The 23,110-nt window shown below is 44.2% G+C and overlaps 1 protein-coding gene across 1 annotated transcript in view; it reads left to right on the plus strand.

Moving 5' to 3' along the window:
- The first annotated feature begins 17,962 nt into the window (after positions 1 to 17,962).
- RAB3B (RAB3B, member RAS oncogene family) overlaps positions 17,963 to 23,110 on the plus strand; it is a 60,984-nt gene continuing 55,836 nt past the window's right edge. Inside the window, exon 1 of the mRNA XM_036757163.1 lies at positions 17,963 to 18,302. The gene's annotated coding sequence lies outside the window, so the exon portion shown is untranslated. The remainder of the gene's footprint in view (positions 18,303 to 23,110) is intronic.

Below are 23,110 nucleotides of genomic sequence, written 5' to 3' on the forward strand. Positions count from 1 at the left end.
AAAGCAACTTGGAATTATGCAAATAAAGTGGCTAAAAAAGGTCTACACCCTCTGACCCAGAGGTTTCACTGCCAGGCATAGACCCCAACAAAGTCAGGACATAAAAGAGGCTTCCTACAACAAAATCCTTACAGCAGCAAAGGGCTAGGAACACAGTGGATGCCCTACCACTGGTCAGTGGTGAGATGAGACAGTACGTGAGTATCATCGAACACTGTGGTGTCATAAGGAACGATGGATATGAAGAATACAGAGAAACGTGGAAAGACTTCCATGAACGGATGCAAATGGACGTAAGCAGAACCAAGAAGACTGCACAATGATGCTAGCAATGTAAACGGGAAAAACCCACCATGAAATAATCAAAATTCCAAAGAAGGAAGCCTCCAAAGGAAGGATATGAGAAAACATCCCCATCCTACTCTTTTGCATAGAGAGGAATCTCCAGCTGAGGAATGCTGCATATGTTGGTAGATTTTAGGGGGAATGGGGAAGGGAAAAGGGAAAGGAGCAAGCATTTATGAAGTGACTACTGCATACCAGGCACAGTGCTAAGCACTTAACTAATACTTGATCTTCACAACAACCCTGGGAGGTAGATGCTGTGAGCCACATTTTAAGAGTTGAAGAAACTGAGGCAAACGGAGCTTAAGTGACTTGCCCAGGTTCACACAGTGTGCCTGAGGCTGGATTTGAACTTGGGTTTTCCTAACCAGGTTTAGCACTTCATCCACTACATCATCTCTTTAAAAAATTTTTAAATTATTGGTTATTGGGGATGGTTTTCTAGATGGGCGCATGGGCAGGGATATAGGGAAAAATTTAGGAAACAAAAACCAAAGACCAATAAAATTTCATTTTAAAAATTTCCTTAAAATGCTAAATGGAGGAGTTTCTATTTAATCTTACAGGTAATTGGAAGTCAGGGGCAGCTAGGTGACACTGGATAGAGTGCCATGCCTGAAGTCAGGAAGACTCCTATTCCTGAGTTCAAATCCGGCCTCAGACACTCAATAGATGTGTGACCCTGGGCAAGTCACTTCACCCTGCTTGCCTCAGTTTCCTCATCTGCCAAATAAGCTGGAGAAGGAGATGGCAGAAACCAGTCTGCTATATCTCTGCCAAGAAAACCCCAAACGGGGTCACAGAGTCAGGCGTGACTGAAAACGATGGCACAATACAAATTGGAAGTCACTGGAGTTCAGTGAGTAGAGGTGTAATTGACTTAGCAGGGAGGCACTTGAGGAAGGGAGACCAATTGGAAAGTTATCACAGTAGTCCAGGTGATGGATGCAAGAAATGAGGAGGTAGAAGTGAAAAGACAGGGCTGCGCTTGGATGCAGGTCTTGAAGGGGTGAAGAGGAGGATGACCTTATGGGACTGGATGAGTCACCCAGCCAGAGCCAGAAGGGACCTGGTCCATCCCCTTCATCATACAGAAAAGGAAACAGATCCAAACAGGTTGAGCGACTGGCCCAAGGACACACAAGGTCAGCGGCTCCATTTTAACTCGGGTCCTCTGGCTTTTGAGCTAGCGTTCTTTCCACTGTGCCTAAAGGTCAAGTCCAGCCCCACTTCATCTTACAGGGAAGGTGACACCAGCTGGTTAAGTAATTTGCTCAAGGTTCTCATGGGTCAAGTAAACGGCCATGTCAGGATTTGAACTCAACCAGGTCCTCCAGGTACAAATTCTGTCCTTTTTCCATTGTGCCGTGCTTCTCTCCGTCTCTCTCAGTCTCACTCTCTCTGTTTCTTCCCTTCTTTCCCACCTTCTTTCTTTCCTCCAATCCTTCTCTGTCCTAGGTTTAGTTGGTTAACGGGCCCTTGGACAGCGACTGGTAGTCTGCAGCTTTCTCATTGGACACTAGAGGGCAGCATCTGCTTGCTACTGCCTCTGCAATCCCCAACGCGTTAATTTGCGTGGAATTAGACAGATGATACGTTTGACTACATTAAGGCTGAATGTCACCTGTTTCTTATTATCTCTGGAGGTACAGTTGAGATCAAAATCATTTACAAGAAAACACTTCCGCCCCCACTCCCGCCTCTTACCCTGATAGAGCATCTCATGACTTGGAGACCATCTGTCTTCTGAGACTGAGGACCAAAATGGTAAAATGACTTGGACAAGGTCCCATAGTGAGTATGAGTATGTCCCTACGTTCATAATGGAAGAAAATGCTAAATTTCGGTTACAAGAAAGTGAAAATAATCTGAACGCAGATCAAAGCATACTTTACTTTCTTTATCTTTTGCGGGGGGGTTCTGTGGGTTTTTTTGACAATATGAGTAATGTGGAAATGTGTTGTGCATTACTGTACATGTAAAACCTATCTGAAATTGCTTCTCTTCTCAATGCGGGGAGGGGAAAGAGAGAATTCGAAACTCAAAATTTTAAAAAGAATGTTAAAGATTGTTTTTGCATGAAATTGGGGGGAAATAAAAATATTAAATTATTTTTTAAAGAAGTTAGTAGAAATAGAGATGTCACTTTTTTCCCATCCAAATTCGAGGACACTCCCCCCAAAAATTTGTCCATGGACCCCTAAGGGTTCCAGACACTCCAGGTGAGGGCCTCTTGATCTAGTCCAATGTTTTCATTGTACAGGTAAGGAGACTGAGAGTCAGAGATGGCTGGGATTTGAACCAGACCATGTAGCTCCAAAACCAGAATTTTTTTGAGATGGTTCCTGTCTTCCTGAAGCCTCTGTTGGAGAGAAACCCAAGCATCAGATTTTGCATCTATCCCTGCTGAATTTGATGATTGAGTGTCAACCCAGAGTTCTTACTCATCCAAGTCTCTTTGGATCCTAACTTTCATCCAGGATGTGAGTAATCCCTTCTAGCACTGTGTCATCTGCAGATCAGATGAGCCTGCCGTCCTATACTAGAAAGCAGGAATTATCTCAACACTCTGATACTGGCTAAGAAATAGAGTGGTAGATCAGCGGAATAGATTAGGTGCACACTATAGAGAAGTAAATGACCACAGCAACTTAGTGTTTGACAAACCCCACAGATCCAAGCTTTGGGGGCAAACACTCACCATTTGACAAAAACTCCCAGGAAAACTAAAAAGGCAGAAACTAGGCAAAGATGAGCATCCCACGCCAAGATGAGATCAAAATGGTTTTATGATCAGGCACAAAAGGTGATAGCATATGTAAGTTAGAGGAGCACAGAAAAAATTAAATGTCAGATCTATGGATAAGTATTTAAGACCAAACAGGAAAGGATCATGGGAGGTAAGATGGATGCTTTTAATTATATTAAATTTAAAAGATCTTGTGCATACAAAGCCAATGCAGCCAAAATTAGAAGGAAAGCAGGAAACTGGGGGGAAATGTTTCAGCAAGTTTCTCTGATAAAGTTCTCATTTCTCAAATATATGGAGAACTGAGTCAAATTTCTAAAAAGCAAAAGTTATTTCTCAATTGACAAATGGTCAAAGGATATGAACAAGCAGTATTCAGAAGAAGAAATCAAAGTTATCAATTCACACATAAATAAATTATTAATAATGACAGAAATGAAAATTAAAACAACTCTGAGTTACCACCTCATACCTATCAGACTAGTTAACATTACCAAAAAAGAAAATGACAAATGTTGGACCCCTATGTACTCTTGGTGGAGTTGTGAACTGATCCAACCATTCAGGAGAACAATTTGGAACTATGCCCAAAGGATTATAAAACTGGGAATACCCTTTGACCCAGCAATACCCCTGGTAGGTCTGTATCCCAAAGACATCAAAGAAAAAGAAAAAGGACCCATACATACAAAAGTATTTAAAGTAACTCTTTTTATGGTGGCAGAGAATTGGACACGGAGGGGTTGCCCATCAAGCGGGAAATGGCCGAAGAAGTTGTGGTCTGTGAATGTGGTGGATACTATTGTGCTGTAAGAAATCACAAAGGGATGGTTTCAGAAAAATTGGGAAGATTTATATGAATTGCTAGAAAATCAAATGAGCAGAACCAGGAGAACGTGGTATGTAACAAGAGCCATATTGTAACAATAATAAACTGTGAAAGACAGCTACTCTGATCAGTGATTCATGCCAACTCCAGAAGACTCAGGATGAAAAATGCTCTCCATCTCCGGAGAGAATTGTTAGACTCAGTACAGATTAAAGCACTTTTTTTTTACTTTCTTGATTTTTCTTGCTTTTTGGCACATGGAAATATGTTTTGTGTGACTTCACATGTGTAATGGGTATCGTATTGTTTACCTTCTTAATAGGTGGGGAATGGGCTGGAAGGAGGGACAGAATTTGGAACTGAAAAATAAAAAAAAAATGTTAAAAATAAATATTGGGCAGCTAGGTGGCGCAGTGAGTAGAGCACCGGCCCTGGAGTCAGAAGGACCTGAGTTCAAATCTAACCTCGGACACGTGACACGCTTACTAGCTGTGTGACTGTGAACAAGTCACTTAACCCCAATTGGCCTGCCTTCCCACCTCAAAAAAAAAAATAAATATTACAAAAACTCCCAAACCAGAAAAATTAGTGGCATGTGAATCAAAGTAAAAAGATTTGATTCCCAAAAGCCTTGGTTATTATCAATCTTTTAAGAAGATGTATATTGTTTGTTTAAAGAAAGAAAAAAGCTAAATCTGCCATTTATGCCTTTATCCAAATCACTGATAAAGCCGTTAAAGAGCACGAGGTCAAGCACAGATCCCCGGCACTCCATTAGAGACCACTTTCCAAAGTGACATTGAACCATTAACATCTACTCTTTGAATCTGACCATTCAGTGAATTCCAAATCCATCCATTAACTAGCCTACATTTTTAAATTGAATTGTTTTTAATGATTGGAAATCTACTTTCTCTCCCTCTACCCGACCCTCCTTTAGAAAAAGAAAAAAATCAAAATCTTCATAACAAATATGTATAGTCAAGCAAAACAAATTCTCATTGTGTAAAAAAATAAGTCATTCTACACCAAGTCCAGCTCTTCTTCATCAGGAGGTGGGTAGCAGGCTTCACCATCCGTCCTCTGGAATTGTGTTGGTCATCAGTGTTCTCAAGTCTTTCAAAGCTGCTTATTGTTACAATAATGTTATTAGGTATAAAGTTGTTCTCTTGGTTTTATTCACTTTGCTTCGCATCATTTCACACAAGTCTTCCCAGGTCTCTCTAAAACCATCCCTGTTACCATTTCTTATAGTTCAATAATATTTCTTTATATTTATTTACCATAATTTATTCGACCATTCCCCAATTGATGGATATCTCCTTTGTTTCCAGTTTTGTTTTTTTTTTTTTTTGCTACCACAAAAGAGCTGCTATAAATAAATATTCTTGTGCATATAGGTCATTTCTCTCTTTCTTTGATTCTCCTCTGATCAGCCTCTCCAGTGGCAGCTAGGTGGCACAGTGTATAGGAGGAGTCAGAAGGACCTGAGTTCAAATAGACCTGATTAGTTGTGTGACCCTAGGAAGACACTCTACCTGTTTCCTGGACTGCAAAATGGGGAGCGCCTATCTTGAAGGGTTGTTGTGAGGATCAAATGAGATGATATAAGGGAAGTGCTTGGCACAGTGCCTTCAGACACATAGTAGGTACTTAATAAATGCTTGTTGCCTTCCCCTCCCTGCTTTGGAATTTGAACCTAGCAGTCATATTGCTAGGTCAAAGCAGTTTAGTAACTTTTTGAGCACAGTTCCAAATTGCTCCCCAGAATGACTAGACCAGTCCCTAGCTCCACCAACAGTGTATCATTTTCCATCATTTCCCAGCATCTGTCATTTTGCTTTTGTGTCAACTTCATCAATCTGGTAGTATGGTGAGGCAGAACCTCAGAGTAGTTTGGATTTTGCATTTCTCTAATTATGTGTAATTTGGAACATTTTTTAATATGGCTATTTATAGTTTGGATTTCTTCCTCTGAAAACCGACTGTTCGTATCCTTTGATCATTTGTCTATTGGGGAATGGTTCTTATTCTCATCAGTAAATCGATTTCTTATGTAGCTTAAACATTAGATCCTTTGCAAGGAAATTTGCTGCAAAGATCCCATTCTCCTGCTTCTTTCCTAATTTCAGCTGACTTTGTGCAAAGCATTTTAATAATCAGAATTGTCCGTTTAACCTTCTGTGATCCTCACTATCTGTTGGTTGATCACGAACTCTTCCCCCATTGATAGATCTGACAGATAATTTCTTCTTTGCTTTTCTAATTTGTTTACAATGTCATTCTTTACATCAGTGTCATGTACCCATTTAGAGTTGGTTGTGGTACAGTATGAGATGTTGGGATAAACCTAACTTCTGCCAGACTGGTGTCCAATTTTCCCACCATTTTTTTTGAATGGTGAGTTCTTACCCCAATAGCTGGGGCCTTTGAATTTCTTAAACATTGATTCTATAGATCATATATATTTTATTATATATAATTTATTCTACTAGTAGGACACTATTTTTTTTATAGCCCAATCTTTTCCACAAGATTAAGGAAAGATTCTGTCAAAAACCTTTGCTGAGTGGCACAGTGGATAAAGCACTAGCCCTAAAGTCAAGAAGTTCAAATCTGGCCTCAGACACTTACTAGCTGTGTGACCCTGGGTAAGTCACCTAACCCCAAATTGCCTCCCAAACAAGCAAACCTTTCCTAAAGGCAGGGTTGGCTTGAGAGAGAAGATACCTCCTTTCTTCCTTAGGGTGAGGACAAACATGGTTCCAGACCTTCTTCAGGGACAGATCCATGGTAAGAGAGAAAAGACTTTGGGAAGTGGCTGGCGTGGAGAGAAGCCAGCAGCTCACCCTGTCCTTGGCTGCCAGCTTGCAGCTCTAGAGACTTCAGGGAATTTCCCCTTAGATGAAATTGAGGACTCTCTCAATGACCAAGTTTGGAGACTACACTGTCTTCAGCAGAATGGAAAAGAACAAAGAGAAGGACCAAGTTCTAAAGCCCATTTCTTGGAGGCTAGATAGTCTTAGACCTCAGACCTAAAGGACTTTCCCTTTTTCTCATGGTCTCTTACAGGACTCTGTGAGAGAAAGAGTCACCAAGCTCTCCCAAACTTGAATGAAGCAAAGGCCTTGGCTGAGGCTGGTTCAGGCCCTTTCAAAGATCCCAACCATTGGAGCTCTGATCAGAACCGGTTATGGCATTAAAGTACCCCCAAGGCACTTCTCTTCCATGTCATCACGATTCCTCTGGGAGCCAATTCACTAGCATCTTCCCATTGGAGGATGTTCGTAACTTGAGCAAGCTGATGGGACCTTCACATGTGGGATGTTTTACTTTTATTTTTGATTTTTATTTGAATGTTTTATTTTCACTTCTTTATCTTATGTGTCTTATTGTACACAAAAGAGAATACATTGGATTACAAAAGAAACTGATAATATTGAAATGGGCAGCTAGGTGGCAGAGTGGATAGAATGCCAGCTGGGCCTGGAGTTAGGAGGACCTGTGTTCAAATCCAGACTCAGACACTTACTAGCTGGGCAAGTCACTTCACACTGTTTGCCTCAGTTTCCTCATTAGTAAAATGAGAGACAATAATATTTACTTCCCAGAGTTGTTGGGAGGGTCCAGTAAGATCATATTTCTAAAGTACTTTGCAAACCTTAAAGCACTGTAGAAATGCCTTTTTGTCTGTTGCTCTTCAGTCATATCTTATTCTTCATAACCCCACTTGGGGTTTTCTTGGCAAAGATACTGGAGTGGCTTGCCATTTCCTTCTCTAGCTCATTTGACAGATGAGGAAACTGAGGCAAAGAGGGTGAAGTGACTGGCCGAGGGTCACAGAGCTAGCAAATGTCTGAGGGTGGATTTGAACTCAGGTGCTCCAGACTCCAGGGTGGGTGCTCTGTGCCACCTAATAACAAGGCTAGCCAGCAGCTGTTATATTATGATTTGGGATGCTACCACCCTTGCAAGGTTTCTTTGCTTCTGCAGTCTAGGTCTCCATTAATGTTAGTGTTTAGACATCCCTCTGTTGATTTTCTCCAACTTACCCCGTCTCTATCCTGTTTGCGCATCATCTCTTCCCCTTAGATGCTGAGCTATTTGAGGGAAGGGACTAGGGTTTTGGGTTGGTTTTTTTCTTTCTTTCCCTAGCACTTAGCACAGTCTCCAACATAGCAATAAATGAATCAGTCAACAAGCATCGATAAACGCTTTCGAGATGCGATCGTGCCGTGTTGTAAACTTCAGGTGATTATTATAATCATTATTATTATTATCTCATCCCACTCTCTCATTTTACAGATAAGGAAACTGAGGCCCAGAAAAGCTCGAGTCAGTCCCAAAGTCACACAGGTAGTAAGGGATGGAGCTGGGAGTTGACTCCAGGTGCTCTGGCTCCTAATCCATCCCAGTTTCCATGGCTCCACTAGAAACGCGAGCCTCTATAATTCTTACACCTTTGAGAAACTGAGCACTAGCAGAACTAAAGCTTAGCTAGACTTCTTCTGCGGGATGGGACAGAATCTCACTCCTCAGAGAAGGCCGTGCCCCCAGGGGGGCTGGTTTAACAACTGCTACAGACCCCTTTCCCCCGACACCAGCTTCTGCTCTCTGCCTCAGTTGTCAAGGGGTGTCGCTAAGGCTGGATCCCTGGGGGCTCTCCTTCCCTTGGTATTGTCGAGGATGTTTTTCTTCTTTTGGGATAAGCACGTGTTTTGCTCTGGCAATCTAGCATATACTGGAGCAAAATGTCCACCCTTCAATAATTCAATACAATAAGTACTTTTTAAAAGCATCTCCTATGTGCCTAAGGCAGCTAGATGGTGCAGTGGTTAGAGCACCAAGCCTGGAGTCAGAAAGACTCATATTCCTGAATTCAAATCCGGCAAACCATTCCAGGATCTTTGCCAAGAAAACCCCAAATACAGTCACGAAGAGTAGATCATGACTGAAAAGATTCAACAACAACCTGTGTGCCAAGCACTGGGTTAAGTCCTAGGGGTACAAAAAAAAATGAAAACAGTCCCCACCCTTAGGGAGTTTACATTTTACTGGTGGGGGGAGGGGGAGGAACACACAATATGGGCACAGAGAAGTCAATACCAAGTACATTCAAAACAAATATGAATAAATTTTGGGCAGTGGGAGAGAAAGTATGGAGGACCAGGGGCTTTAAGAAAAGCCTCCTGTGAGAGGCAGCACGTAAACTGAACCTGGAACAAAGCAAATAACTGACTTTTATATAATGCTTTAAGGCAAGTCAAGAGATGACGAGCCACTCTGTTTTGGGTTTAGAGAGACGATGGCTCTAGCAGATGGGGGGGAGGGGTAATTGAAGCACCTCATCAGTACTAATCAAAAGGGCTTTAAATGAAAAAGGATGGGGGAGGGAGAAAGCTGCTGATGTTTATCCACCCATCTAACCACCACAGAGAGAGGAAGGAAGGAAGGAAGGAAGGAGGAAAGGAAGGAGGGAAGGAGGGAAGGAAGGAGGGACGGAAGGAAGGAAGGAGGGAAGGAGGAAAGGAGGGAGGGAAGAAAGGAAGAAGGAAAGAAGGGAGGGAAGGAGAAAAGGAGGGAGGGAGGGAAGGAGGGAGGGAGAAAAGGAAGGAAGGAAAGCAGGAAGGAGGGAGGGAGGGAAGGAAGGAAGGAGGGAAGGAAGGAAGGAGAAAAGAAAGGAGGAAGGGAGGAAAAGGAGGAAAGGAGAGAGGGAGGAAAGGAGGAAAGGAGAGAGGGAGGGAAGGAAGGAAAGGAAGGCAGGAGGGAGGGAAGGAAGGAGGGAGGGAGGAACAGAAGGAGGGAGGGAGGGAGAAAGGAAGGAAGGAAAGAAGAGCAGCTGAGACACCCAGAAGTTCATAGGAGGCAAAATCTAAGACAGGAGAGGGTAATAAGATTTACTGTCATTCAGTTGTTTCAGACTCTTTATGACCCCATGTGGGGTTTTCTTTGCAAAGATATTAGAGTGGCTTGCCATTTCCTTCTCCAACTCATTTGACTGATGAGGAAACTGAGGTAAACGGTTGAATTATTGACCCAGGGTCAAACAGCTAGTATGTATCTGGGACCAGATCTGAACTCAGATCCTCCTGACCCCAGGCCCCAGAGCTCTATGCCCTATGGTGTCACCTAGCTGTCCTAGTAGATGATCTTTAGTGTCTAAACAAAAATACCCAAAACGTAGGCAACAATCAACAGGAACTAGGCATCCTAACTCCACGTGGCAAATTTGATCCATGAGAATGTCAGCTCATTCCTAGTGAGAATAATTCCACGTTTTCTATTTGGATCCCTGGCACCTAGCACAGGGTGTGGCTTAGAGTAGGTGTTTAATAAAGTGATAATTGAGATTTGGAATGAATCCCATGACTAGACTGTGGCTCTGGACCAGTATACCTTATTTTTAATGGTATTTTATTTTTTCTAATTACATGTAAAGACAATTTTTAACATTCATTTAAAAAAAAAAACCCTGAGTTCCAAATTTTCTCCTTTCCCCCTTCCTAGGATAGCAAGCAATTTGATATAGCTTACATATGTGTAATCATGTAAAACATTTCCATGTTAGTCGTGTTGTGAAAGAAGAAACAGACCAAAAGAATATTAAGAAGTTATTTAAATGAAAGAACATTAATAAATTAAACAAAGAAATTAAAGAAAGTGAAAATAACATGCCTTGACCTGCATTCAGACTTTCTCTGGGTGTGAATATCATTTTTCATTATGAGTCCTTTGGAATTGTCTTGGATCATTGTATTGCTGAGAAGAGCTGCGTTATTCGTAATTGGTCATCACACAGTCTTGTTGTTACTGTATACAACCAACATATCTTACTAAGAAGAAATAAGATGGGTAGGGCTATAGGGAGGGGTAACATTGTATATCAAGAAGATATACTTATGTGAGCAAATTCAGGCATCAGAATGAGGAAGCACATTGGAGGAAGGAGCAAAAGTGATTATGTCATCAGAATAGTCTACAGACCACCTGGACAGAAGAGTGAATAGATGAAATCTATTCACAAGCCTGGTATAGAAGCATAATATAGTATTGATGGGAGACTTTCAATATCTCTCTCTTGTCTTAAAGATAATTTCATTTTTCAAAAGGTGGAGGAACCAATGAAGAGAAATTCTATTCTGGATCTGATTCTCACTAATGGGGAGGAACTGTTTATTGGGAAATTATGGGAACCCTGGGTGTAAGGGACCATTCTCTCCTAGAGTTTATGATAGAGGAGAAGCAAGCTAGGCTTAGTCTGATGGGCACTCTGGATTTAGAAGAAACAAATTTCTGAAGGTTCAGCAGAAAGGAATAAAATTCTAGAGGGGGAAATCAGCCAGAAACAATAGGAAACTCTCAAGACTGAAATTCTGCAGACACAAAGGGAAGCAATTCCAATGAGGAGGAAAAATGGAATGTCTGATGAGATTAATGTGGATTCATAGGGAGTTCTTCAACCAGCTTTGTTGTTTGTTTTTAAAGAATTGGACAGAAGATGGGAGCCAGGTGTAGCAACAATTCAGCTAGCAGCAGCTGTAAGACCCAACAAAACTAACAAGAAGAGCTGCCAGCACAGGTTCTTTTGATCTGCTTTACTAAGGAAAGTCACGTTAAGGGGTTAACAATCTTACTTTAATCCAACATACAAATATCATTCACTCAGTTCAGGAGGAAAAGCCAGCAACCTGAACTTGAGAGCAAATACAAACAAATTACAAACATATGTTAGAAACAGACCAAATCACAATTCATAGTTACCAGGAAAGCATCAATATCTGGGTTCACAACCTGGGAGGCTCTTAGGGTGGCTTCCCAGAGTTCGATGCCACTCTTCCAGTGGCTGAGAGCCCCAAGGGAAGATGCCAACCTCTTAAGTTTATATATTCTGTTCCGGGTCAAAGGGCATCACACATAAGACTCACCCATGTGACCTAAAAGTGTCACAAACATGCGTCTTAAACCCAAGTGGCCTAGGCTTTCCCTTGAGGCAAGGAGGTCATCAAGGACTCCTGATTTAAGTGCTAAAAGAGAAAACAGTAAAAGAAAGTCCCACTTTAATTATCAATGCACCAGGGCAGGGAAGAAAGCATCCTTTAAAAATAGTGTCCGTAGCGCTAAAGCCGAGAATCAGATAGGGCTGGTAAGAGAGGTTAAGGACAACAAAAAGGGAATTTTTTAGAGTTACATTGGGGAAAAAAGAAAACCATAAATGGGATAAGAACATTGCTTTATGTACATGAGTTGATGATAAAAGACAACAGATGGAAAGTAGAACTACTAAATTATCATTTAGTACTGAATACTAAATTGACTTCTGGTTCTGTTTTTTTCTCTGCCAAAGAGAATGATTTTTTGCATTGAGAAGGACAGGACCAAAGTAGCTAAGAGGAAGTTGAGACCCAAGATTGTAGGAAGCACCTAGTGATATTCTTAATGATTTCAAGTCAGTTCTATCCTGAGGAGCCATTGGCATCTGTGATTGCTGAGTCCCTGTCAATGGTATCTGCAAGATTGTAGAGATAGGGAGAAGCATACAGAAGGGACAATGTCCCGATATTCAGGAAAAGAAAGAGAATTGAGTCTGAAAATAGATGAGTGAGCCTGACTTTGGTTCCTGGGAGAATTTTAGAATGGGTCATTAAGGAGATGTGTAGCACAGAGTCTCTGGGTTCACTCTCCCCAAATCCACACTCTGACTGGCAGGTCAGATTCCTAGAGCCAGGTTACTTCTCCCCTCTGGGTTCTAAGGGCAACCATCAGGAGTTGGAGGTTTCTTTCTAGTACTACCAAACACTAGCTCTTGTTCAATATCTTCCCCCACTATAATTGCCAATTCATATCTAACCAGTGATTACTTCTCTGGTACCAATTAACATCAATTAGCTTTTACAGAGGAAAATTTACCGAGAAAGTATAGCAAGGACAGAAGTACAAGAACCTTCTCCCTACCCCTGCCCACCCCTGCCAAATCAGGACACACTCACTCCTTTACACATTCACTGGATCCCTGGAGAACTTAAAAGTTCAAATGCTACAAAGCATTCTCCCTACCAAGTTCACTTCTGATTGGCAATGGAGGAACCATTCCCAGGCTTGCAGGACAGGGTGTCTTGACAAGAGAATGCACTCACTGCTGGGCTGAGTAAGGCAGATTATTCCTCAGTGCTGGCTCCTTGCCATCTTCAGCTACTGCATCTACCAACAGCTCCACTATGGACTTCTGTATCTAGACCTCTGGTGTACTTTCAACCTTTTGAAGCCTACAAGATCTTGTCAGTTCTGTCTGGATACTCATTCACCTAAGAGTGGGAAGGAAGAGAGACAACAGTAACAGGAGGAACAGAGGTAGCCATGGGTTCATGGCTACAAGGCAACCTAGAGGAGGAGATAAGGCAGATAAGGAGATTGCTCTGTCTCCCCTCCCCTCCCCTCCCCTCCCCTCCCCTCCCCTCCCCTCCCCTCTCCTCTCCTCTCCTCTCCTCTCCTCTCCTCTCCTCTCCTCTCCTCTCCTCTCCTCTCCTCTCCTCTCCTCTCCTCACCACTTAAATGACCAGAAACAGCCAGAGAATACTTGTGTATGCTCTAGAGTGTGGAGCTGAATGTCTGCCCCTACATTACAGTTCTGGAAGCAGGCTGTTAAGCTTTCAGCAGGCAGAATCTATTGCTCATGCTCCAAGCCTGAGCCCCCACTGACTGGTTCCCATTATAGAGAATTGGTAAACATCTAGAAAAAGAAGCAATGGTCACAAGGAGCCAAACTGGCTTCAACAAGAACAGGTTATGCCAGGGACAGCTAAGTGGTATAGTCAATAGAGCACCAGCCTTGGAGTCAGGAAGGATATGAGTTCAAATGCAGCCTCAGGCACTTAGTAGCTGTGTGACTTTAGGCAAATCACTTAACCCCAGTTGCCTCAAAACCAAAACAAAACATGGTTATATCATACACATTTTATTTCCTTTATTGACACTGTTACTATACTGGCAGATCAGAAGAATGTGATAGATTTTTAGCAAAGCTTTTGATAAAGGCTTTCATATTACCATTGTGGAGAAGATACAGAAGCATAGATTAGACAATGATCCAATTAGGGGGATTTGGAAGTGTCTAAAAGGTTGACCTCCAAGAGTTCATGGCTTCCATGGTTCAATATCAACATGGCAGGAGGTCTCCAATGAAGTGCCTCAGCGATCTATCTCTGCTTGGCCCTATGTTGTTCAATATTTTTATCAATCACATGAATAATAGGATGGATGGTTTGCCCATAAAATTTGCAGCTAATATAATACCGGAAGGGATAGCTTACCCACTGCATGGCAGTCAGGATCCAAAGGACTTGACAGGTGAGAATATTGATTGAATTGAAGACAACAATGAACTTTAATAACCAATCATTCAGTAACCATTTATTAAGCATCCCAGGAGATGTGGCCCAACAACTGTTCCTGAGCCACAGTTACTGAGGATCCAGAGAAGTTCTTACCGGCAGCAGCCTTTGGCCCTGTCCAATGACGCTGATAGAATTTTATCAATGGATATTACATTAAAGAAGATGCATTACTATCTGCTGCTACTGCACCCTGAGGACCATGGGGCTTTTCATCTGATTCATGAAAACCTTCTATCTGTGCTTTGTCTCTTTCTAGTTAGAATGTGAGCCTCTGGAGAGCCTTACTCTTGAGGAAGTCACATCCTAACAGGGGAGACAAGATGCTTTGTCCAAAATCGGGATAGAGCACTAAACGCCTCCTTTGAGGTCTTTAGGCAGAGGCTGGCTAACCATTTGGTGGGTGTCGTAGTAGGGATTCTTTTGCTTTGCTGGTTGGATTAGGTAGCTGCTGAGGTTCCCCTCCCACCAGCTCTCAGTGTGTGTGATTACTCAATGTACACACGTAGGGGTAAATGTAAAAAGTCTTATGATTGGGTTTAAAAACTCAACTCCATAAGCCCTTGATTAGCCTAGGACTGTCCTGTCAAACATCCAGACATTTTAGTGAATGTCCAAGCACTTCGTGCTGTATTTTGCATCTAGTCTCCACCCATTCATATTGGTTAAGTGGAATGAATAGAAGAGTGGAGACTGTCGCAGGTCACTTGGTCAGCTCCCCCACTGGTGAGATCCCTATAGCCACTCCAGCCCTGCAGATCAGCAAATACAACTGTCTTATAAACTTTCAGGGAAGGAGACCAGAGAGCCACAAAAGACAATCTGAAGTCAACTTTTAAAGACAAAAGCAGTTGGGAGAAGTAGTAGGGACCTGGTCCCCATAAATAGAGACTCCAGGCAAAGCAGGGTGGAAAGAGCTGGGAAAGAGCTCACCTGGGGTGCAGCTGCAGGGAATAAGAAGCTGGCCAATTACTTTCTGTTTTAACTATTTTTGCTAATTAGGACAGCTGTTTAATCCCAAATGGGGTCACAAGGATTTGGACGTGACTGAAATGACTCAACAACAACAAAATTCTGCAGGTTTGGCTATTGCCCTCCAAATTTTATTGCTTCTGGATAGAGCTCCAATTGCCCCACCCTACTTTTGTCTTTGCCAATATGACTTAGCAATATCCTCCAGCATTCTTTATAGTTACTCATTTGGAGCACACACACACACACACACACACACACACACACACTGAATCAACCAATCAGCATTTACCAAGTGCCCTGGATGTACCAGGTTGTGTGCCATTTGGCTTACAAATCTTCAGGGAAGGAGACCTGACAGTTAGAGATGGCAGTGGTACTAGAGAAACAGACAAAAACTGAGACCCAGAGATGGAAAGTGATGCCCTTGAGGTCACGTGGGTATTAGGTGGCAGATCTGAGATTTGAATCCAGGTCCTTGGACTCCAAATGGTCTGAATCCACAAATGAATGAGAGACCTTAGGCAGTTAGGTGGTGGCATAGTGCAAAGAATGATCCTCCTGGAGTCAGGAAGATCTTGGTTCAGGTTCCACCTCAGACACTAGCTGTGTAATCCTGGGCAAGTCACTTCACCCTGTGTTTGCCTCAGTTTCCTCATCTGTCAAATGAGCTGGAGAAGGAAATGGCAAACCACTCCAGTGTCTTTGCCAAGAAAACCCTCAAATGGGGTCATGAGGAGTAGGACACGACCGATTGATCAAAATAACAACAACAAGCAGCATGTCAGTTCTCCGTGCCTCAGTTTTGCTGAGAGCCCTTCCAGTTCTAACGTTCTATAAGTGCTCTAGCTCTTCCTTTTCATCTCAGGTGAGGTATGGGCACTGGCAGTTTGGAAATCTCACACTTAGGATATTCTCTCATCCGGCGGGTGCCTGGCTTTCTACCAGATCTGCCCACTCTTCTTGGAAATATTCCATCCCCCATCCCCCACCAGAGAAGCAGCTCTTCTCTCTTTTAGGTAAAACTTATAGCTCAGCCAAGTCTGGTTTGACAGCCTGGAGAAATGACCTGGGGAAGGTGGGGGGAAGGGAAGAGGCTAGCAGCTGGAAACTGGCCCAGATCTGATGCCTTTAAATCTCCCTGACCAATCACCACCAATCTGACCCAAGGCAGGTAGATCTGCCTGCACTTCCCTGACCCGGTTACTCACATCACTTTTGTAGTAAAAAGAGCCTTGGGCTCCTGGTTGGGAAGATTCAGCTTCTAGTCTTGGCTCAGACACTTGCTCTCTGTGTAGCTGCGGGCAGCCTGTCCTGGTAAAGTGGAATTTGCAGGCACTGAATCTAAGTTTAAATCTTGTGTGACTGTGGGCAAGTTTCTCAACACGGTCTGGACCTCAGTTTCCTCCTCTGCAAAGTGTAGGGATTGGATTGGGTGGTCATTAAGACCCCTTCCAGCACTGAATCCTATGGGCAGTACATATGTGCAGACCTACCTTTCCAGCAGAAATCGGCAGGCCCATGAGGGGCTGGGATGCCCTGCCCCTCCTCTACGACCCTCAGACCTAGGCTCCTGGGCCTGCAGCTGCCCAAGATGGGTCCCCAGAAAGTTCCCCAGGAGCCAGTCAGTCAACAAGCATTTATTAAGTATCTGCTGTGTACCAGGCACTGTGCTTGGCACAAAGAAAGGAAAAAAGGGGAAAAAATCAGCTCATGCTCTCACAGTCTAAGTGGGGGAGGCCCAGGGTAAAACAAAGAACACATAATTACTGACTAGATTAGCAATTTCTGAGTCAAAGGAACTTGGAGATCAACGAGCTTAACTCTTATTTTACAGAAGAGGAAACAGGCCAGAGAGAAATGACCCACTCAAAGTCACCTAGCCAGAAAGTGGCTCAGTAGGGATTTGAACCCAGTTCCTCTTTTATTCCAGTTCTCCTTCCCCTGGGTCAAAGGCTAAAACTTTAAGCCCTAAGAACATCGGATCAGAGAGGGTCCCCTGGGGCCATGGAGGCACAAGCCATTCTTTCTGAGCGGCTCCCATCTGTCACAGGGAGCCAAGGAACCTGCTGGTTAGTTAACCCTTGATGGCCTTCCTGGAGCTGAGCACCTGGCGGGGACTGAGGGACCCAGACTGAAAGGAGGGGCCTGGGGGGCAAGGTCTTAGAGGAAGGGAGCCTCTGGGCTGTTGGGGGTAAAGGCTGAGGGGCTGCGTTGTCTGAGAGTCGATGCGCGGCGGCCGAGGGTGCAGAGTTAGGGAACGGGAATGAGGAGGATTAGCCGGAGTGGGGTGCTGAGGGACAGCGACTGAGAGGTTGGGGTGGGGGGCTGAGGACGTGGAGGCTGAGGGGCGTAGCCTGACCTAAGCAGGTTTAAGCTCTGAGTGGCAAAGACCAGGGAGCTGGTGTTTGGGGGTTTCAGGGGTAGGGATTGACAGAAAAGGGTTGGGGGGCTGAGGGGCGGAGCCTGAGAGGAGGGAGCTGAGGAAGACTGACTGGAGGGGGTCGAGGTTTGCGGGGCGGTGGGGAAGGGGCTGGAGGTTAGGGGAGGGGGGGGGGGAATTTGAGGGGCTGGACATAAGGGGAGGGGCGGAGGGATGGTGCCTGCGGGAAGGGGCGGTGTTGGGGCTGGCTCCGCCCCGGGGCGGGGCTAGGCGCTTAGCTGCTGACCAGTCCTAGCCGCAGCCCCAGCCCCTTTTCCCGGAGCCGGTCTGGAAAGCCAGAGCTGGGCGCTCGGAGTCCGCGGTAGATCGAATCGCTGCCAGAGCTGGAGAATTCTCCTCGGGGACCAAGCGGGGTCCTCTGAGCTCCGTCCCAGGCCGCCAGGACTGCAGCCACCGCCTTCCTCTCCCTTGCCCTGCCCTGCCGTGCGCTGCCAGTTGGTCAGTCCCGTCCGTCCAGTCCCAGGTGGCTACACTGCCCCCTCAGGTGCCGGCCTCGCGCTCCCGCACCCGAAGGCTTGACCTCGAGAGCAGCGTCCCGAACCCCCCTCCCCAAGTTCTCAGAGCCCCCCAGCCGAGGTAGGGGGGCGCGCAGGGGCAGAGCGATCTGGGGACGGGGGCGGTGTTAGGGAGAATGAGCCGGAGGGAAGGGGGGCAATGGAGTCTGGAGGAACTGGGGGCACTGGGGTTAGGGAAGGAAGAAGGTCGAAGGCACAGGGGACTGGAACAGGGCCAGGGGGCGTTGGGGGAGAGGGGCGCTGGCTGATCGAGAAGATTTGGTGGGGTGAGAGCTGACAGCATACCAGAGCCGATTGTACCGGGTGGGGGGGAGGGCACCACTGCAGGCGAAGGGTCTCCAGACCAGGGTAACCTGAGGAAGAGGCCATGTGTGGAGGATCTAAGTCTGAAGTAGCCGGAGGATCTGGGAGCTGGAACCTTGGGCTGGGGGGAGGAGGGGGTGATCCTGGGCTCAATGTGTGGTGGGTGGGGTAGGTTGGAGCTAGACACTGGGACTCGAGTGGGCTGAGGGGAGGGGGCAGTGGTTGAGTCCTAGATCTACAGCTGGGGCCCCTAATCCGGGCAGGAACGGGAAGAGCAAGCGAGACCTCTATGCCTTAAGGGGCGAGAGGGTAGAAGGGCAGCTTGGTTCCCTCCCGGCTTTGCCTTGGTCTTGGGAGTGGCCCCATTGGGAGGGGGGGCGGGGCTGCCTTCCAGTGGAGACCTCCTTCTCAGGTCGATTGAGGAGGGTGTGGGGAGACTTCTTTGGGAAGAGGGGGGCAGTTAGCAATGCCAGAGGAGGGGGAGTAAAGACAGAGAGGGCAGTAAAATATATCAGCAGTCCCTAGGTATTATTGCTTGAATATATGTGATCCTGTGATTTTTCAATAGATCTATATGCATGGAGGTGAGGGGGGGGTGGGGAGTTTGATGAATTTCCCAATATCAGTGAGTGAACTCCACTTCAGGGGGATAGGCTGGGGTGGTGGCTGTTCCTTAGTGGGGTTCTATTGAGATGGGAGGTCTAGTGAGTTCCTTAAACACTGCACATCTTCCAAATAAATCACCATTTATTTGTGCATGACCACCTCTGAAGTCCTCTCTAGCTCTGAGATTCTGAGGTTCTAAGTCCCTTCTTTCTGAAACTCAGTTTCCTCATTTGTTAGTGGGGTTAATGATTCCTGCCTTCCTTGCTTCTTGCCATTTCAGGGCTTTGGTGAGACTTAGCAGATCATGGGACAAAGGCTAGAAGAGTCAGTTCAGAGATTGGCTAGTATAATCTGTCAGTTAGCAAGCATTTATTAAGCACTTACCATGTGCCAGAGGAAATAAAGACAAAATTAGGAGCCTTCAAGGAGCTTACATTTGAATGGGGAAGCTTCCCTAGACTCTCATGTCTCCCCTGAAAGGGGGAAACTGAGGCCTAGAGAGAAGCAAAGTGCCTTATCCTAGATCTCCCAGGTAGTGAATGGCAGAGCTGGGGCCTTCAATTCCAGAGCCTGCCCTCTTTCTACTGTAAGGTTTTTTGGGTGGGGTGGAAGTTAGTGTCATCAGCAGCCAGGGAAGGTCATGTCTGCCCTTTCACATCAACCACAGGATCAGGGTTGTGCTGGCCTCAGAGTTTCTTCTAATAGTTCCTTATGGGTCTTCCATCCAGGAATCCCACTGGATCTTTTTTTGGAGAAGAGACTATAATGGCTCAATTATCTGCGGGTCACTTATCTGGCAACCTTAATTCATCCATCAATTTAGCTGAAGCTTTTTGATCTATAGGTATTTTTAGCCTGCACTACATCTCAGGGCTGAACTCATCTATTAGATGGTAGGCTTGCCTATTTCTCTCTCTCTCTCTCTCTCTCGAAAGCTCAGCTTGATTTCTTTCCCAAGTCCATGGACTTGAGGTAGAATCACGATGTCACAGTTGAGAGGGGCCTTAGAACTCATCATACAAGTTAGTGGCATTCACCCAACAAACCAGAAATGGAGAGCGACATTTAAATTTGAAGAAAAGACAGGAATATGAAGGAGACATGGGATCCAGAAAGAAAAAGGAATAGGTTTTTGCAAGAAAGATATTCTGCCTACAAATAGGGTTGTGGAGCATTTATTAAGCATCCACTACATGCCAGGCACTATGCTAACTACCTAGCCAGCTATACAAAATGAGATAGTCTCTGTCCTGATGGAGCTTACTTTCTATTGGGAATCCATCAACCCACAAACATTTATTAAGCACCTACTATATGTTCAGCACTGTGCTCCAATGCATTCATTAGTAAGTAAATATATTTTCTTTCTTTCTTTCTTTCTTTCTTTCTTTCTTCCTTTCTTTCTTTCTTTCTTTCTTTCTTTCTATCTATCTATCATTTATCTATCTTTCTCCCTCTCCCAAAGCAGATCAGCATCTTCTCTGCAACTCAGACTTAGAACACTGATGGTGGAGGGGTGGGGATTGACAGAGTAAATGATGTGCCCAAAGTCACGTAGGTAATTATACTTCAGAGACAGGACTTGAACCCAAGTCTTCTTGACTCCACTGCACCATTTTCAAATACTGGATGGATTTAAAACACATAGACAGTGAGGACATGGTCCAACTGACATGGAATCAGAAAAGACCTCTTGAAGGATGTGGCCTTAAAGGGAGCTTCTTCTGCCTGTCTTTGTGTCCCTGGTGCTTAACACAGTACCTGGCACATAGTAGGCACTTAAAATGCCTGTTGACTGTTGGTTGATTGACAGATTAAGGAGTGGCTAGAATAAGTCTTCTGATGAAGTGTTCTTTCTCCCCCATAGGGGGAGGCCTTTCTACCTAGAATCTCACTTCCTACTTTGTCTACCCCTCTTCAATGCCCCCACATATATTAGATAGGGGAGTTATCTGTATTTGTATCTTCTCCCCCTACTAAGCTCTATGCTTTAGGAGGGCAGATGCTGTGTGGGATTTGCTCTAGCACCCAGCATTGTTCCAGGCACACAAGAGGCACTCAGTAGATGTTTGAATGAGAGAAAGAATCTTGCTGGTAGGTCTAGTGTCCTGGAAAGAGCATCAAACTGGAATTCAGGACATTTGGAGCCTCACCTATGATATTTTACTTATTTGGATAGCAGTCTTCAGACCTGCACAATGAGGGGGTTGGACAAGTTGGCTGCTCAGGTACTGTCTAGCTTAAATATTTCCTGGGGTATGTTCACATTAAGTAAACTGGGGTTGTCACTGGTGATGACCAAGTGGTGAGGAGGTGGCCTCCTGGACCACATTCTTGGACCCCAGGAGAAGGATGCCATAAGATTAGACAATGTGGAAGGTGGGCACCATCGCCTTGGCCTCCAATTCGACAGTCTTTCTGTCAATTTCCAAGAGTGGCTTGTATCTCACAAGGTTGTTTATTTCCTGTTTAGTACTTTGCCTGTGATGAGGGTATGCAGTCATGAGGTGGCATGTGATTCTAAAAAGTAGATGTACGATATTTCCTCCTAATGATGAGATGATTATGATGGTAGGATTTACCTGAAACGGACATAATCATAATCATTTTTAAAAAACCCTTTTTGAAGCAAAACCAGAACTTTATTAATAAGCATCTGAACTTTTAAAGTGATCTATTTCTACCAGTTTTCAACTAGAACTCTTAGAGTCTTAGAATGTGAGAAATGGAAAAGACCTTAGAATCTAGAATGTCAGAGTTGGAAGGAACCTTAAAAAACATCATGTCGAGGCTTTTTGCTTTCACTCACTCTCATCCATTCATTTATTCATTCCTACGTTCAATAAATATCTATTAAACATCTTCTAGGTACAGAATCTTGGGCTAGGTGCTCAGGGAGAGATAAAATTTGGCAAACAAACTGGTCTAGCCTCAAAAAGCTTACCTTCTAGTAGGTGGCACGAACAGATCACTATAGTACACAGTATTATATAGAATAGAAGAGGTACAAAAGAAGAAGCTACAAAAGAAGGGGTACAAAACTGTGTTTGAGATTTCTGGGCTGGGGTATGTTCATTTGAGGGGATTATTAGCCTGGGAATCCTGGGAGGGGTGCCATTTGAGGTGAACTTTAAATAATGGTTATTAGGAATTCCAGTGGTAAAAAGGAAAATGAAGAGGTTCCAGGTGTAAAGAACAGCCTTGAGAAAAGGAGAGATGAAGTCTACAGGGGAAATTTTCTGCTCCAGGTCACAGAATGAATGGCAGAGCTTGAACTAAGCAGAGAAAAGGTTTAAGCTGATCTTCATACCCTTCCTTCACTCTTTTCTAATCCTTCATGTTATGGAACCCCAAAAGGATCCATTAAGTTAGAGGTTCTTCATCTTTTTTTGCAGACTGCTGAATAGTGCTTTTCAGAATAGTGTTTTTAAAGGTACAATATAAAATATTACAGAGGAATTTAATTACAGAGGAAACTGATCACATTGAAATACAGTTATCAAAATATTAAAAAAAAGTTCATGGTCTCCTCCACATAAGAGTCATTTGCCTCTATGCTTAGAATTTTGCTTCCAAAGTCTTTCTTCTTATGAAGAACTTGCTTCCGGCAATTACTTGGCAAAAGGAGAGGGGGAGCTTTCGAAATGCCCTTAGGCTCATGAACTGAGCCAGATCCTGCTTGGAAGAGAAGTGAGAATCCTGGGAGAGCTTTACTCTTGGGGATACTGATACCTGGAGGATCTGGGATCATGAAGTTCAAACTGTCTTTAATCCAAGGAGGAAACTGAGGCTGGGGGGGGATATGATATGCTCATTTCATTCATTCATTCACTCATTCATTGATTCATTCTTTTATCCAACATTTATTAAGCACCTAGTCTATGTCCACTATCATCTTAGGTACTATGGGGGATTCACCCTAAGATTAAGACAAAATTATAAGACCTTAGAGCAGCTGAT

This window comes from Trichosurus vulpecula, chromosome 4 (assembly GCF_011100635.1).
Source record: "Trichosurus vulpecula isolate mTriVul1 chromosome 4, mTriVul1.pri, whole genome shotgun sequence".
NCBI classification, from domain to species: domain Eukaryota; kingdom Metazoa; phylum Chordata; class Mammalia; order Diprotodontia; family Phalangeridae; genus Trichosurus; species Trichosurus vulpecula.